At 37.4% G+C, this 18,394-nt stretch overlaps 1 protein-coding gene and 1 long non-coding RNA gene across 7 annotated transcripts in view; one reads left to right on the top strand and one right to left on the bottom strand.

The window, feature by feature from the left end:
• The window catches only part of ARL15 (ADP ribosylation factor like GTPase 15), a 223,438-nt gene that overhangs the window by 180,541 nt on the left and 24,503 nt on the right, over positions 1 to 18,394 (top strand). The gene's annotated exons all lie outside the window — the stretch shown is intronic.
• LOC108495456 lies at positions 155 to 8,890 on the bottom strand. Of its 3 annotated transcripts, XR_001874134.1 has the most exons (4): positions 8,839 to 8,890; positions 8,191 to 8,319; positions 7,556 to 7,710; positions 155 to 1,236 (listed from the first exon to the last, which is right to left on the bottom strand). It is a non-coding gene; the product is annotated as an uncharacterized LOC108495456 (long non-coding RNA). The 3 variants fall into 3 exon arrangements; XR_001874132.1 differs by lacking the exon at positions 8,839 to 8,890 and having other exon boundaries at positions 8,191 to 8,510; XR_001874133.1 differs by lacking the exons at positions 155 to 1,236; positions 8,839 to 8,890 and adding an exon at positions 3,979 to 4,065 and having other exon boundaries at positions 8,191 to 8,510.

Below are 18,394 nucleotides of genomic sequence, written 5' to 3'. Positions count from 1 at the left end.
GATCAAGTATAAATTATGTGGGTTTTCATATGCATTTTAGTTGATTCTGTTCAGAATTGTGCCTATATTTTTACCTTTGTCTTCATTGTTTGGGCCAGGATGTTTGCAGTCCCTTTCTTTTTAAAATAGTTTCTCTTAAAATAGTCTAGTGTTCCCCTCACTAGAGTAACTTATACAGGGATACAATATTGGATCAAGGTTGACTTTTTTTTCCTGAGCACACTTGAGACATGTCTTGTTAGTTTTATTTACGGTAATGTCTGAATTTTGTTGCTGAAAAAATTAGGAGAATATGTAAAAAGTAAAGAGGAAATAACTCTGTACAGAGGCCCAAGAAAGAAAAAAGAGATGACTAAAACTGAAGGGAGGGAGGATTGCACAACTGGCGTGGTAAGCTTGTACTTTTAAGTAAGTAGAAATAACAATGTCATGAAAGTGAGTAATCCCTTTACAGACTGTCCAAAAGATGTTGACAATATATGGAGATAATGGAAGAGTGGGAAGGATCAAATAGAAAGAATAATCTGGAACAAAATTTGATGGGCTTTCTGGGACATGTAAAGATAGGTTTTAAATCTGGTAAATATAATTGAGAAGTATTAAAATGCAGATAAAACAGAAGTCCTAACCTGTAGAGAGTTGTGGGGAAAGGGAATATAAAGAGATTTAGCAGATATCATCAAAAGGAATAAAAACAAGCTGAAGGAACAGTTATTGAAAACTTTATTGAGGTTTTACTGCTTAATAACTGAAAGAGAATCATACAAAAGGGTGACTCTCTTTATGGATGTAGAAATGCAAGAAAATAAACTTACAAATTATTAAACAGTATATATAAGAAGACAAAAAAAGTTGGAAACTAGAAGTGAGATGCACAATCTGCAGTGCTACATTAAAGTGAGAAGATGAGAAAAACTCTGGAAGGAGATGTTCCATAAGGTATGGACTTCTGAGGGACTTGAGTCTTACAGTTGATCTGAGGATTATCTGGGACTTTTCTGTAGTTGAAGTGTGTACACTGTTACATCTCTCTGTGGATTCTTCAATTTCAGGTTTGGATCTGGGCTCCATTCTTTTAGAGAGTGGGTCAGTTAATGTAATTACAGTCCTCTGCACACTTGTTGATTTTCTTGAGACTTAGAGTTTAGTATATTGAAAGCACATCTCTTCTGCCAAATTACTGAGTAGATAGAGTCAGACAGATGAAGTCTCTTAGTGCATCAAGTCTCTTTTCTGCTGGAAAGAGAGGAGGAGACAACTAATTTGACTTAGATCCTTATCACAAAACCTTTTTTAAGTGTTCAGGGACTGGCATTTCAAAGGAACTATTGGTTCACAATGTACATTGTGAAATGAAGCCATGAAAATGTTGGCTTAATACACCCTAAACCACAGGTACACAGCCCAATTGTATCTCCTGTGTCAGAAAGTAGAACAATGAGTGAAACTTTAGGAGCTATGGTAAATTGTGTTTTGATTAAGAAAATCAAAATCTGTAATGCTGAGTGTTTTAAAATCACAGTGTTCTTAGGCATAAAAGTTAAATGACTATTTACTAAAGTGCCACAGAGAACTGACTCTGAAAAATAAATGTAACACATAAAATTTCCAGCAGAGATTGTGTATGGGAAAGTTAAGATCAAATATGCAGAAACTTTCTACTCTTATACCATGTGGTCATGCACCTGTAAAAAAGAAAAAATATGATGTGGGAAAGGAAAGATAAATACTTCATTGTAGTGAAGCAAATAAACACAATAATATAATTAATGTCATAGAAGACCATAAAATATACCTTGTAAGCAAATGAAAGAACAGAATGATAGAAGATCCACACTAAGAAAACCCATAATTGTTTGCAAAACAGATGTGTATTTATGGTAAATACACTGGTAGTCAGGTAATGCTTTGGTAGAATAACAGGTAGGCAATTAAAACAAATAGAACAGGAAGTACCCTGCAAACACAAACTAGACAAACTAGTTATTCACAAGCAGTGTGAATAACTGCTCACATAAATCTCCAGGAGCAAAAATTGGGGCAGTGTACTTTGAGCTAGTGCAGGGTTGCATTCCTAGTTCAATGGTCTAGACAGCTGGAGGCCATTCTAGACTTCAGCCAATTAAACAAATTAAGTATGAGACATAGGATGCAAAGATTAAAATTAATTATGAAAAGAAATGGATGAAGCAGATTGTATAGACAGAATTTCTTCATTGCATCTCATCTGTTGAGCCTCAGTGCGGTTGTTACTTTTAGCAAGCTATTCTGTGGTTATTTTGCTTAAATGGCACATCTAGTTTGATCTGCTGTCTGAAAGATAACAGGCTGCCCTTCTCAAGTGTCTGGAAAGCAGCTACTGCACTGAAGGTGTGAAGCAGATGCATAAGTATTAGTTAGCAGTGTGAAGAGTAGAAACCAACCTTGCACAGCTACTTTGAGTGTTATTCTACAGGAGGACAGGTTTGTTTTCCTTCAGAGGAAAATTTTCTCTTTGAGAAAATCTGCAAGGTGTCTTGTCAGCAGTTTTGCTAATTACATAGGTGAGGCAGCTATGGCAGAAGCTGAGAGAGCAAATTAACTTCTACCTCTAACTAGCACAGGATACTGAGATGGAGGGTAATTTAAGAAGAAGTGAGGGATTACAAAATAATATCCTAAAGCAATCCCTCTAAGTATTCTATAACTGTACATATTAACTTTCTTGATCAGACATGGTAGTGTTTTAAGATCTGATCCTATAATACAGTACTTTGTATATAGAGTTTTGAAGAGGGTATCTCCATTTTTCCCATCATTATTCGCCACATCAATGACTTTTTTTTGTAAATCTGAACAGTCTATTTTAATTGAAAGTTTAATTTAAATTATAACGTGGGATTGTCATTTAAATGAAATACAACAATTGGGGATTAATGTTAGATGAAAGGGAGTTTAAATGGAAATAATCTAACTGGATGTAATTTAAACATTTTAAAAAGAAAAAAAAGTTAATTAGGGACAACCAACATGAATTTGTGAGAAGGCCAGCCTGCGTAGAGTGTTGAGATAGCAAACAAAGAAGACTGAGTGGATGTTTATTTTGACTTCCAAAAAGAATGTTAGAAATTAGTCACATCCAGTACTGTTGGCTAAGGTAGGAAATCTTGTTGCTTATGTAATATGGTATGTGAAATAGAAAACTCCCCCATTAAGCAAACCATAGCAATAGAATATAACAATTATTTTAATAGTCAGAAATTACTAGTGCTTACTGTAGGGAATGATTGTGGGTCATCTAACTTATAAACATATAAAAGTTTCCATTATTGCATCACTGTGGTTATGAATTCAGGAAATGAAAACGATATGATTTGTAAGGTAAAGTTACTTGCCTGTGCTGTACTTCATGTGTTTGCTATAGCTTTCGAACACACTTTTAGTACTGTTGGTTCAGCGGACAAACCAGATTTGAAGTGTTCCTTTCCTGCAAAACATTCCCCCAGGGAGTTTGAAGAAGTTCTTATCTCCTAGGGGAACTCTCCTGGCATCAAAATCTAACAGGAATAGAGAGCTACAGGCTTGTTGCTGTCATAATCCTATCAACACAAGATTTTTTCTTTTAAGATGGTCTGAGCAGTCTGTCACTGTATTTTGGAGAACTGGTTGCTGCACAAAAGTAAGTTGGTTGGCAGAAGCTCAGTCAAAAGAAAAGAAAGAAAATACTGGTTCTAGTTTAAGGGAAACTACCAGAAAATTTGGTGGAAGTATTCATGAGCTACAAATCCTACTGGATTTCTAGCTGTTGGCAATGATCAAGTAGCATCAGTGGCCAAAGAAACATTTTACCATCTGTGTTTTTATAGGAGACTGAGAGTGGAGCACTGTCTAGTGCAGACTTCTTTTGTCTGCTTGTGATTAGATGTTTGCAACATGCATTGTATTGAACTGCATTCTAACCCACCTTCATAACTCAGAGCTGGTAAGGAACATGGTAGGCTCCTTATTTAAGTGGCTTTATCTCCAACAATTGCTTTCACTTAATACAACAGGTGAGTTTTTCTTGTCATTACATGACTCCAGAAACTGGGGTGTGAAAAAAAAAAATCAGCAAATATCCTGAGACATGATAAAATTGTGAGTTAATAATGCTGGTGGTATTCTTGGAGTGGTATTTAAAATATTGACTTTGGCCTGTGGAACACCTGCAGGCTTGGAACTTGTCTAGGCAGTTTATTCTAGCAGTGAGCAATGGGGGAGCTCAAACAAAACATCCCCATTTGAATGAAAGCAATGACTGGCAATGCTCCATCAATACTGCACTTCAATTTTCTCATTGCCCTAATTTTATCTTACTAAGTTTATTGCAGGAATTAGAAGTGCTTGTAGAGACCTTATGGGCTTTGGATTCATTTTCCTACAACCATACTGACAGTTGTATGCCATTACAATGCTGAATCTGTCTTCCTTCTGAATCTCTAGGAAATTTCTACAGATTGAAAACTTTTGATAGACATTTGCTCATATTCACGTTTTTCATATATTTATTTTTCAAATAAAGTTAAAAATCTTAGCTTTAGTTCAGGGAGCTGTAAAACCAGCTTTTATTTAACGTGTTATTGAGAACTGTAGAGAGTGCACTGTGGTTCTGTGGAACCTCAGCTCAGGCGTTTTATGGTTACTACCGAAATGTACATTTAGTATTGAAATGCACACCTACCAGAAAGTGTTTGAACATTAAAATAAATGTCACTCAAGTTCAGACCAAAAATAATATGTATTACCTGATGCAGCTTTTAGAAAACATAAAAAAATAACAATTTAAAAATTAAGCTTTTGCTTGAGACTTTGAAAGAAATTATAAAGAAATAATTACTTGTAACTGTAAAAATTGTCCCAGCTTATGAGCATAGTTGACATTTCACTTCCCTCACACCTCCAAAGAGGTGCATAACAGTGGATAAGTCCCTTGAAAATCCATAATACATGTCCTTCAAGTCTTCTAACAACACATCTGGGTAATGTTCTCCAAGTCTTTGTAGACTTGGAAAGTCTTTTCACACTTGTACTTGAGAGTCAGACTGCAGGCCTCAAAAAAGTTTTGTGCTAGAGAAAAGCGTGCATGTGTACTGCCTTGCATAGCCTCAGTCACGGTGTGTGACCAAGTATACTGCAAATTTGCTAATAATAAAAAGAATTGCAGATGTAGCAAACAAGAAACAGTTCAATTGTGTTATGTCAAGAGATCTAGATATCCAAGACAGTGTAGAGACACTGCAGCTTCATCAGACATTCATTGTGTGAAGGCTTGCTGCCATAAAGGAAAGAGGTGTGGTTAAGTTACACTTAAAGAGTACAGGCTTGTTTGTGGTGGTATTTAATTTGCTGACTGCTCGTAGTCAAACAGAATTTTGCTTATTGCTTCTACTCTTGGCAATAAATTAAATATTGGAATCAACAACTTGTTACTACTTATATCTCTTGTGAGTATCTAAGTGACAAGCAGACATTGCTTCTGGGTGAGAGTGGGAGGACAGAAAATAGCTCACTGTTTCAGTGTGTGGAAAAGGAATCCAAAAGAGATTTGAAGGTCTACTGTATGCTAGCCACAGGGGTTTTTTTCCTTTTTCTTTTATCAGGGAGGCTAGTTAGAAAATGAAGTATACCACTTAAGCATATTATTTCACTGCATGAGCAATTGTGGTAAGATGAAACATTGCACAGACGAAGTGATATGATGTTTTTAGCATTTCTGTCTTCTCCCTGATGCTTCAGCTTTGCCTTAAGACAGCAGACTTTCTTGGGCAGTGGTGGCAGCAAAGCTTGCTTTGAATACTGAGCACTGTAACTGCCATTCCTAATTCAGCTAAAGAAAGCATTGTCTTCATTGGTCCAATTACTTTTTAATGGGTTTTGTCTACATTTCTAAGCAATCTTGAACCTGATTTTCAGAGTCAAGTGTTGAGAATATCTGATTTGAGATACGGCAAAATCCCTTCCCTTGCTATTAGTTAAGATGAGAAGCTATATCCCTTGTGAATTCAAATAAACAATTTATAAATTACTGTACTGTCATCTGTAAGTAAACATGTGAAATATTTTGAATAGAAGGGGATCTTGAATGTGAGGGAGTGAAATACAGAAATAATTTTGCATAGTCCAATAAGTGCTTGGGGGGACAAAAAAGGACAGTTGCAATGGAACATGAACTTGCTACAGGTCAGCTCATTCATGATCATAGTCCATGCCCACTTAGTCTTCAGCAAACACAAAGTAATCTAAATGAGTTTAGTTCTCAGAGGATGTAAACCATCTTGAATTTGTCATGGGCCAGGGTAAATTGTCAGCATGATGCTCAAAAATATAGTATCTCTTTTTTCCACAGTGACTTACTCCTGTGTTGAAGCTTCTGCAATTTTTAAAGCTAGACTAGACATCTTGCTTAAGGTTTGGTTGTATTTCAATGCAATAATAGCCGAAATTTGTACAGAAACTCTGTGGATTGTCTGTAAGACCAGAAATTGTCATAACTGATGTAAATGTCAGTCTGTCAAATCAGTGATTGACATAACTGTTCTTTCTAGCTCAGTTACTTCTCCTGCAGAAAGGATTTTAAGGCCAAGTCTAGTTAGCATTCTACATTGAAGCTTTTAAGGTTATTTTAGTGTTGACTGTGCAAGACTTGGGTTTAAGCACATATGTTTACATTATAAAACCTCTTACTCTGAGCATTAATTAGTAAATGTGACCCTTCACAAACACAGAACTAGATACTAGAAAAAGCAACAAATTCACTTGTAAGAAATTGATTTCTGCATGATTACGTCACAGTATTTTTAACCCTGAAGCAATACAAAATTTTAAATTGAAATCGAACAGTAAATCTTTCCTTAGAAAGATGCACACTGTACTGTCTGCATCATTACTGAAACCATTTTACTTTGAAGCACAGAAGGAACACTTAATTTTTATTTACTATTATGAAGGAAACCCTTTCATTACAGGGGGGGAAAAAAACCTGACAAATATGAAAATATGACTGTGATTTGGGCAAAGTTCCGGAGACGGGAAAGAGTGATGCTTTTATCTTCAGAGAGCCTTTGACTGCTGCATTTATTCCATTAATAACTCCAGTGTGTTCAATGTCATACTTTGTACATTTGTCTCTGTGTCTGGCCTTTGTGTAAACTACAAGGGAAGGTATTTTGATGTTTAACTCAGCTGGGAAAATTGGTTAGTAAAATGCTGTGTCTTATTTCCCTGGATTGCAGGGAACACCATGCTAAAGTTCAGTTTTGACAAATGTGTTCTTTCATACTTTTTTCTTTCCCATTTGAATTTTAAACCCACTGTATAAAAAAATCTAATTGAACAGAAGTCATTGCTAGTTATGTATACTTATGAATAGTTTCATCTGTAGTTTCAGATGAAGGCTTCAGTGAAATTATTTGATCAGACAAACTTAACACTGCTGGGTAGTCTGAAGGAAAGGTCAGATCCTACCCATATATAAAAGGAACTGAGTAATGAAAGCACTTAACTGTGAGCTTCAGTAAAGCTTTGTGATCGAACTCACCATTGACACCCATGGACTCATTCTGTTCTCTTCAGTATTTATTATTAGATGTAGGTTTGCCTGTTGAATGCAGGGGTGTAATATGCAAATGCACTGTAGGACCTATTCAGCTGTTTCTTGTCTAAATTTCAGCCAAATGGATGAGTGGAGAATGTCTGTGGATACACATACAGAGGTTTAATGCTGAACAAAATTGTAATGACTCGTAGATTAATTTCAAAAAAACAAGTGAAGAAAAAAACTTGTCAGCTAACATTATTTTGCATTATCTACTGTCGTTGAAGTGAAAGGATTCCATCTATACAGACTAATTTATGACTACTGGAGGACAATAAATCATAGGACCTGGAACTTCCATGTCATTGGCCATGCCAGGATTTTGGAATGCTCTACAGATGTTAATGTGAAAATATAGCCTACCTAACCCTGCCTTCCAAAACCAAAGATAAATGAGATCTCTGTGTAACTCAATAAACTTCAGTCTGATCTCACTGCATTGATTCTTAGCCACATGCTTCATGGTTATAAAAAGGCTTTAGAAAGGAGATTGCTGAAACATGCAACTCCTCCTTCCAGTACATGAAAAGTCGTTCTGGTTAGCTTAAGACTGTATTTAGATTTTTATTATACCATACCTTTTTCACCAAAGGTGTGTTCTTCACAATTTCTGTTAACAAATTTCTTTATAATGCTCTGAGTTTTCAAATAATTTGATGAATGTAACTTATTTCTCCTTCTCAAAAGTTGGTCAAAATAAGTGTTACCTAAATGGTACAGACAGGGAAATACAGTTTCTAGTTGCCTTCGCTGGGAATAGGATTAGCACACAAACTTTTACTCATCCAAAACACTTGACAGTGGTACAGCAAGGGTTAGATCTACAGAACTAATAACAAGTCTTTTAAAATATGGAGTTGAGGTGGTTTGAAGCTGGCTCCCTGCCAAGTCTCCAAACCTCACGAGAGAGGCAGCTAAAGCAATATATATAAATATACTTACACTTATATTACATTCATATACAATTGAAATATATGTACAATTTTAAAAGGAAAAGGGAAGGGGGAAGGAAAAAAAAGGAACAAAAATAAAGTACAGTATACACGATCAATAGCCCAAGATCTAGCAACTAAAAGAATTAGCAAAAGAATATTTTACTACTCTCCTTGGGACAACAGAAAGTTGCGCTGGAACGATCACCGGCAACCTCCGTCTCCCAAGGTCAGCAAGGCCTCACCAGGCCTCACTCCCCAACAGGACAGACTCAACAGCAGGGAAATCAGCACCTCCAAAGCCACCAGAAGGAAAAAGGGATGAAGGCCTCTCCTCCTTTCTTCTTATACCCCGGCTTACGTAAAAATCATAGGGAATACCGGGTAATCTGGGCACTTCCTTGGTTACAAACTGGTCACCAAGGAAGGCCTAGACTAAACTACCCTACCACAGGAGTACTCACTAATTCCATACCCTGAAGGGTGCTCCTGAAAAATTGAGGTGGTCATTTCTAATGAGTCCTAACTAAACTTTTTATTTCAAAAGTGTATTTTATAATACAATAGCATCTTACTTTATGCAGGTATCTCTTTATGGTGTGATTTAGAAAAATGTTTATAATTCACAAAATATGTGATTTTAAACTATGCTGAAAAAGCCACATGGAAATTATGGTAACAGGTTAGAAGACATGGAGATACTTGAGGGAAAATATATGGATTCTTAACAACATTTTAAGACTGTGTGATAAGAACAGGAGTTTTGCTCAACTGCTTATGTTAATGGGACTTTTTGTTTCCGTGTTGGTGCATAAGATTAGTGTACAAAAACTTAGTAATATCAGAGATCCATTAATACATCAATACTTGCTCTTATGCCACCCTCATTGTCCCTGAACATCTCTGTCAGTCACAGATTTTCCATCTGCTTAAGATTTTATGCCCAGGTACCAAACAAAGCTAGAAAAATTAGAACCTGGAGGACATATGGTCAAGGAACATGGTGAGCAATCCTGTGCCTTGGTATCATTGCAATGATACCTCCTGCAAAGTGAGCCTCTTGGCCCACATTGACTCCTTACTGAGATCCTAAGTAAAATCACATGGCTTTTTTTTTTTTTTTTTATTCTTAATGTTTATAATCTGTTTGATTCCCAAGCATGTTGTTGGTGAAAACAAGCTGCAGTTTAGTCTGGACTCTTACATAATGCTTTACATAAATTCAGCTTACTTCTGTTATCCATCATGTGAAAATAATCTTCCCATAACTGAAACAGGGCTGACTGCTAAGAAACCCAATATCAGTCTGTAAATTTAAAAAGGCCTTGTTTTCCCCTTTTTTATATACCCAAAGTGAGAGGAAAAACAACCAGGAAGTTTGGGAGGTCTACACCTTGCTGACTGCCAAGGTTGTATTGTCTGCATGAGTTCCTCCACTTCAGTTTGTAGCTCAGCTGTGGATATCTTTTGGTAGTTTTGAGAGATGCTTAAGCTATTTATGGCCTTTTGTACGATGTGGAATATCCTGCACTCAGGAAGCCTCTGAAAGTCAAGTCCAACAGGCAGCTATCCAGAGTACAAAGTTAAAGCACATACTACTATTGTTTTTAACCAAAGTAATGTTAATAATATAAGGCAGAATGGTATGTGATAGAAACCTAAAGGCTGCCGTGCTCATCATGTAGCAGCTTAATTACTAGTGCGTTATACCTGAGGAACATTCCCTCCTTCTCTGCTAAAGCACTCATAAATGAACTGTACCCCATAGGCTTAAACTTGCAATCCTCCACTGAAGTGCAGGGATTTTTGTACTTCTTGATGTTTTAGCTTCCTAGTCCTTTTGGAATTTTTCTGGTTAATTTGCATGGGTAGAAATCTACAATTGGTGTCCATGGGTTAGTATTTTCGTTAATGATTTTCTATCTCTTTTTAATTTTTATTTAATGTCATCATATAGTTGGTTGGCTCCCTTATTTAAAGAGAGAGAGACAGACTTTTAAATGCCATTCTAGTCTTTCAGATTTTACTTTATTTTTCCTTATCAAATTTGGAAAACCAAAGTCACAAATTCTGATTTCCAGATCTGTTTCATTATCCTGATATTTTTCCTTATTTACGTTAGATCATGAGAGGAATGTAGCCCCACAGGAACATTTGCTGTGTAGTGTTGCTCTGGCTAAGTTTTTGCTCTTTTAAAGGAATTCTGTTTTATTGTTAATCAAAATGGTGCTCCCCTTCTACCATCTGGCATAATCCTCTTGCTTAAAAATAATTGCATTTTTAAATCTGGTTTTATAAAGCTTGCTTTTAATTTTTATTCAAATATGGGACAGAAAATTCTAGTTGTATTCTCTTATTTAGGGAACTGATGTATGACACTGTTGAGTAAGAGGAATTGCCCATAATCTAGGGTGCTTTGCTCTTGGACTGAGTATTTTTATGTGCTGCCACATCCAAAGACTTATGATTTTCTTAGATACTTTAGCATCACTTACTGTACTCAGAAAGTATGGGACATTCTTTTTATTTACTGAAACATCTCATCATGGACTTGAATTGTAACAATGATGACTTCTGTTTGTTGAAAGGATTTAAAAAGTAATTCTAAATAATTATTTCTTTTGAAATCTTATTAACACATTATGTGAATATAGGTTCAATATAGATCTTTTGATTTGCAAGACTATGTAGTGTGGTTTATGTTTAAATGGGGGAATATATTTGAAGTCTATTTTATGGTTGAAAATGTACAGTAACTTTCTTAATTTTGTAACATTCTTACTAATTTGCATTAATCCTCATTTCATTTTCCTCTCACTTTGTATTCCTATATGATATATTTGGTTTTATTCCTGTTAATAAAGGCGTTGTCCGTAGGTGAGCAACACAGAGTTGCTCTTAGTGAAATGGGAGTATACAGAGTGACAGTGAGGTTCATGTAGTTGTCTGTACATTGCCTTCAGTAGACAATTCATTGCTCTGATTAGCATTGTGTTTCAGTTAATATATAAAAAACCTATGTATGACACACAACATGAAATGGAATAGAGTAGATTGTGTTTCAGATGAAAGCTTTACTTTGGATCTACAAGACATGAATTGCACTGAGTCACACCAAAGACTCATTTTTTGAAGTGTCCCTTTCTGACTATGGTCAGCTCTCAGTACCATCATACAAGTGTAGGCACACAGTGATGTCTCAGCCATTATCCTCTCCCAGCTTCCAGTAGTCTTTAGGGATTTCCTAGTTGTGTTGCATTCACACCTTTCCACTTAAAAGATGCTTCTTCCATGCATTTCTCAACTTAATTGGTAAATGTATTTATACTTCTGGCATCCATAGCATTCTGTGGCAGTGAGTTTCACAGTTTGGTTGTATTTTGTGTATGGGAAATCCTTTTAAAGGACCCATGTTCATGAGTAGGTAGTTTCATTGAGGGAAATTTAGACACTGAGAATATTAGCTGGGGAAAAACATTTACAACATGCAGTCTCATTTAACTAGATCACTCTGGTGTGGTTATATTTGGTTTTAGATGTCTAATTTCCCTTTGTCCATTTGTTACATATTGTGTATGGCTTGTATAAGAGGAAACAGATGTGGTGAAAACACTGAAGTTGCTTCTCTCCATAAGTTACATTTTCAAGTAAATTTTCTCCTAATAAAATGTTTAGTAATTCCAGTTACGAATAAGAATCAAAAAATAATGCTAGGCACCAAACACTCATCCTATTACATTTTTTGGCAGATGAAAGTGAAGCAAATGCTCAAGTATGTGGGCTATCCTAAAATTGGCATTTTTTAGGAATACTACAAACATTCCATATGTCTTCTGATACAACAGTGTATGAAGTCATTTATTACTCTATATGTACAAGTAACTAGGTGTTATGTATCATATGACATTTGAGGGTGAAAAAGGAAATTGTAGGAGGGAGACAGTTTTCCCTCTTAGCTCTGTGAGAAGTTGTTTTTATGTAGGTAGATGTGCATTTGTGTATGAAGGAGAAAAATTCTCTCCTTCCTGAAGTAAAATGAAAGAATTTTGGGTTTTAAATGTATAGATAAATGTAAAGAAAAATACCTGAGAACATGCATGCTGCAGCTGCATTAATATTGTTTTTAAGGGGGAAGTGTTCTTGCCTCTATACCCCCTTTCATCCTGCCGCAATTTCATCTTATTACAGAAACACCCTGATACTGTGTCAGGCACAGATGACTGTTGATGGGTGATTTTTAATGGTCAGTATTGCCACATTGAGTAGATTTTATCTCTTTCATAGAAATTACTTCTTTCTCTTCTGGTTGTTCAATAAATTATTTTGAGAAAAGTTAATTTGCTTTTTTGGAACCTATACTGAGGTTCTGCCCTGTGTGTGTGGCTTCCAGTAAGTACATGAAATAAGATCTTGGTGGTATGTGGGAGAGAGGGCTTATGCTTCAGGCACATTTCTCTCTGTAGGTTTCTGTTTCTCTGCTAATCTTCTACATCAACAACAAGTGACAGTGACCAGTTATACTGAAGTTCTGTGTGGACCTGTGCCTAAGTGGCTTTTGTATAATAGGGTTTTTTTGGTTGTAATTGTTGATTTTACATTATCGGTTGGTAGATGTAGGCTAACGTGGTCTTCCTTTGGAGCATGCTATGGTTTGTGTTCAGTGTGAGCTGCATTCTTTTTTCACTTTGTAATAGATAACACAGGTTAGTTTGATGCATAATTCTGTTTTATTTTTAGTTGTGTGGATGCATTTCAGCTGTGGGGTGATTTGGCCATCTATGGAAATGTTTTCTTTGCCCAAATGATTTACAGTCATCTTCCCAAAAAATGATTCAAAACTGTGTACAACAAAGAATGTCAGTACTATTTTTTTCTGTGTCCATGTTAAAAACTAGCTGTAGAGAATACATTTGAAAGTAGCTTTCTAGCTACTGAAATTTGGTTTCATGTAGCTAAAGTGTGGGGGTTCCATACTGCTATGAAACACAAAGTTACCACATGGTTTTGTGTGCTTGGAATAAAGTAGTGACTGATTTTAATTTTTCTCATCAATAACATCTTAAAGCAAGTCAGCCTAACCTCCAGTTATGTTACATAATTTATATTCAAGTACTTCAACAAATGGTGTGATGTTTAAGTTCTGAAACCCTGAACCTTGCAAGTTCTCAACACCTCTGAAAACTGGCCAGTGCTCAAGTCAGTGTTCAAATCTGGGTTATGAATGGAACGGTAGGCATCTCATTTGACAAATCCAGCCTAAATTAATTCCTGATTATTTTTGGCATTCCATATTAGTGAAATATTAATGTCAATTGTGATATTGTGCTCCTGACATTGTTGGCTGTTAACCTTCCTTCTACAGATTCCTCTGCATTGTCTTTGTGAAAGATGTGCTTCACAGAGCTTAGTACCAAGTGTGGAGAGCCAAAAATGGGCCAGAAGGCAGACTGAAGATACTTCTGTGGTAAAGCAAAAGAGTAAGATTCAGCAAGGGTTCTTTTAGGGATCAGCCTTTGCTAATACTTATTAGTATTTAAGCCTCGATTCAGCAAAGCTCTTAAACAAGAACTTATTTTTAGAGATGATGAGGGTCCCATCTCTGGTCCTTAAAGCTTTTCAATTCTTTTTATATAGTAATGCTACATTTTAAATACTTGAAGTTCAGCATGTGCTTTAGTGTTCTATTTAATCGTGGTGTCTGCTGGTGATCCTTCAAGAAAGGAATGGGATCTGTTTGGGAGGATGTGCAAGGCAATGCTCAAAGAAGTATGTGGTTGAAGTAATTGAATGCTTCTCTGAAAAAGCTGGCAGCCCACAGCTTGGACAGGGGCACTCTGTGCTGGGTTAGGAACTGGCTGGAGGGCCGTGCCCAGAGAGTGGTGGTGAACGGTGCTGCATCCAGTTGGCAGCCGGTCACTAGTGGTATCCCCAGGGATCAGAGTTGGGCCCAGTTCTGTTTAATATCTTTATTGATGATCTGGATGAGGGGATTGAATCCACCATAAGCAGATATGCAGATGACACCAAGTTGGGGGGGGGTGTCAATCAGCTGGAAGGCAGGAGGGCTCTGCAGAGGGACCTGGATAGGCTGGAGAGTTGGGCTGATTCCAATGGGATGAGGTTCAACAAGGCCAAGTGCCGGGTCCTGCACTTTGGCCACAACAACCCCATGCAGTCCTACAGGCTGGGGACAGAGTGGCTGGAGAGCAGCCAGACAGAGAGGGAGCTGGGAGTTTGGATTGACAGGAAGCTGAACATGAGCCAGCAGTGTGCCCAGGTGGCCAAGAAGGCCAATGGTATCCTGGCCTGGATCAGGAACAGCGTGGCCAGCAGGTCCAAGGAGGTGATTCTTCCCCTGTACTCAGCACTGGTGAGGCCACACCTGGAGTGCTGTGTCCAGTTCTGGGCCCCTCAGTTCAGGAAGGATATTGAGGTGCTGGAGCAGGTCCAGAGAAGAGCAACTAGGCTGGTGAAGGGACTGGAGCACAAGTCCTACGAGGAGAGGCTGAGGGAGCTGGGGCTGTTCAGCCTGGAGAAGAGGAGGCTCAGGGGAAACCTCATCACTCTCTACAACTCCCTGAAAGGAGGTTGTAGCCAGGTGGGGGTTGGTCTCTTTTCCCAGGCAACCATCAGCAAGACAAAAGGGCATCGTCTCAAGTTGTGCCAGGGGAGGTTTAGGTTAGATATTAGAAAGAATTTCATTACAGAGAGGGTGATCAGACATTGGAATGGGCTTCCCAGGGAAGCAGTGGATTCTCTGTCCCTGGAGATTTTTAAAAAGAGACTGGATGTGGCACTTAGTGCCATGGTCTAGTAACCACAGCGGTAGTGGATCAAGGGTTGGACTTGATGATCTCGGAGGTCCTTTCCAACCCAGCTGATTCTATGATTCTATGATTCTATCTGCCTACCTTTGTCATAGATTGTTTTGTCTAATGACAAATAGATGACTGGAACCTAGTGATTTTTAGTGGTTCCTTACTGTGTGTTCCCTCGGTTCTTTTTTCTTGATACCCAGTTTGACAGAACTTTCCCGTGATAAATATTGTCAATCAAAGACTCAGTAGGCACTTTGAATCTGGAAAGTTGTGTAAAATGCTGAGAACTTTGACAAATCAGAAAATGAATGTCTAGATTGTGGAATGAGTAAAAAATGCTGGCCTTTATTTCTGTAGATCAATTTTTTGAGATAGTTGATTTGCTCATTCACAGCTGGTATTCTTTAATAAACTTTCTATGTACATTTATCTGGGTCTTGTTGGGCTTTTTTTGTGTGCAAATAATTTAAATTAGCCTCCTGAACTCTTAATTAAAAACTATATGGTCTCACATATTAGATTTGGAGGAATTTCAATGGAGATATTTCCATCAGAAAAAGCCCAATCTCTTCAGGTTGACATTTCTCTCTTTTTACCGAGGAGCTCTTTATTCTCAGTTGGGTTTTGCACTCAGTAATACTGCTGTTACATTAGCAGTCTGTAAGCAAGCATAACCTGGCAGAGCTTCACATGTGAATGGTTGCAGTTGAACTTGTAGTTGCCCTCACAGGGAGCAGGGGAGGACACAGTCTTTATGAACAGTTCTTTCTTCATTGTCACAGCATTTATGGTAGCTCCTGACACTCAGCAGTCATTTTCAGAATATTTGCTTTTGACCATCAGGGCCTTTAAAACAGAAAATGGGCTCCTCTGAGCTTAAGATACCTGCCTAGAGATACAGAAAGCCAGTATGCAGAAATAATTGCTTGGGTAGCACAGTAGCTGTCTGGTTTCAGTCTGCTGGCTCTGTTGTGCTCTACCTTTCTGCATGCCTCAGTAGTCCTGGGGTGGACAAAGTCTCATCCTGGTTCTCCGGTAGGAGCTGCAGAAAAGCCACCAGGTGCAGCAGATTAATAGCACTTCCTTCTAGCTTGCAGCCTGTTGCCTAAGAGTTTCTTGCTTTGTGACCCCATGGTGTCTGGCTGGTTTTTAAGTACAGACATTAAACTTCTTTTTTCATTAGCACCAGGTTATTTTTATCTTTGAAAGGAGGAGGATGCTGTCAGTAAAGAGCCATGTAACTTTAAGTGTTAAAGAACCATGGATCTCTGGGTTGTAAAAAGAACATCATTGTCTGAAGGTACAACTTCCACTGTGCTTTTCTCCTCATTTGTCCCAGGTGAAGAGCTTTTCCCACCTTTCCTGAAATTTGTGTACAGATCAGCAAGGAGGGCTTCAAGGCTTCATCTTTTTTTTTTTCTTATATAGTCTACAAATCAACTTTGCTGTAGCTATTAAGGAAACATCTGTCAGAGCAAAAGGCTCTGACGAGCAGCCAACAAAGTTGCGAGTGGTTTTTTAAGTACTTCTGTGTTTGGAACTTCTGGAACACCTTTCAGGAGTAAAAAACACCACTGAAAGTAATTTACAATTTGCAATGGAGGTGTACAGAGCACAGTGACTTCCCAGATTCTTTAGATCTATTGCTTATCTTGATGCTACCAGTCACCTTCCTTCTGTCCTTTAGCAGACATTACAATTGCTTGGGGAAATAATTTCCTTTTTTTCCCCCTTGCCTCCTTTTTCTGGTTCTTAAGCTATCATTACTAGTGATATTGTTTTGAAGTCAGTCTTGCTGTGATGTTCCAGAATTTTATACTGGCTTTTAAAATACTTTTTTTAAGTAGGTAAACAAGGCAATTCACTGTTCCTGTACTTCAATTCATGTATCTCAAACTTGTTTTAGTATAATACAAAAGTTTTAATGGAACTATTGGTCATGTTTTCAATTGGAAAAAGATGTGATATTTATGATACTAATTAGGTAGTCACGGTATTGCTTTATACCAGAAGCTCTCAATACATTTTTCATTCTGCTATCGGTAGGGTATTATCAAACTAAGGCTGTTATGAATGGTAAAGAATAACACCAAGGCAAGACAATGCTATTTAACTTGCTTAGTATAGCTCTCTTTCTGTATGAAGATTTCACAGTTCAGTTACTTCCATATAAGGTACCAACAGGAAAGTTGCTCTATTGACTTCAAGTGGTACCTGAATCTTTTTCAAGAAAATGGTTTTGAGACTATTTTAGGAGTTGTTTGGACTTTTTTGCAGTTTGATTAATTTCTGTGTCTTAGTATGTGTGTTTAGGGGGAGGATGAGCAGAACATAAGGGAAGCTCGGTATATAAACATCTTTCTTACTATGATTTAATTGCCAAAATAAGTTCTACTACATAGTAAGCAGGAAACAAAAAGGAAGCATACACTATAATTTCATCTGAGTTCTTCTGCTGTGAAGTTTATTAATTTTTATTATATAAAGGTGTTCTCTCTCTGGCAGTAACTTCTCCCCTGCTTTGTTTCTTTTTTATAGTCCGTGAAGTTGACTCTCATAAATGTGTGCATGCTTTACTGACCTGGAATGGATTAATTAAATCACTAAAATAAGTTTTGCTTTGCACAGTAAGGTGTTGGGACTCCAGGTATAATTCTAAGAGGTCCTCCTGAAATGCAAAGAAAACATGATACCACTATAACATTTGATGTAGTTTGGAGAAGCATCATTTAAGAAAAAAGCATATATAAGAAAAACAAGTTGTCCAGTGTTAGACTGAATTGCATGTCTGTTCTCATTGAATGTCCCAAAGGTTCACTTCAGTATGCTGGTAAAAGACATTTATTTGTCATAGCTGTCTGCCAGAACACATTTAAATGATTTGAAAACAGGCTTGGTGAGGTGGCTGTAAGAGAGTGAATTAGTGCTGTGTACAGCAGCAGCAGGTTGGCCCAGAGGACTTCTGACCCAGAAGGATCCTGAGTCACTGCAATCTGTTCTGTGGGAGATGGAAGGCAGTATGACCTGGCTCT

Source organism: Lepidothrix coronata, unplaced genomic scaffold (genome assembly GCF_001604755.1).
Source record: "Lepidothrix coronata isolate B3197 unplaced genomic scaffold, Lepidothrix_coronata-1.0 Scaffold31, whole genome shotgun sequence".
NCBI lineage: Eukaryota > Metazoa > Chordata > Aves > Passeriformes > Pipridae > Lepidothrix > Lepidothrix coronata.
The sequence above is the reverse complement of the archived record's forward strand: the minus strand, read 5'-3'. Positions and strand labels throughout refer to the sequence as shown.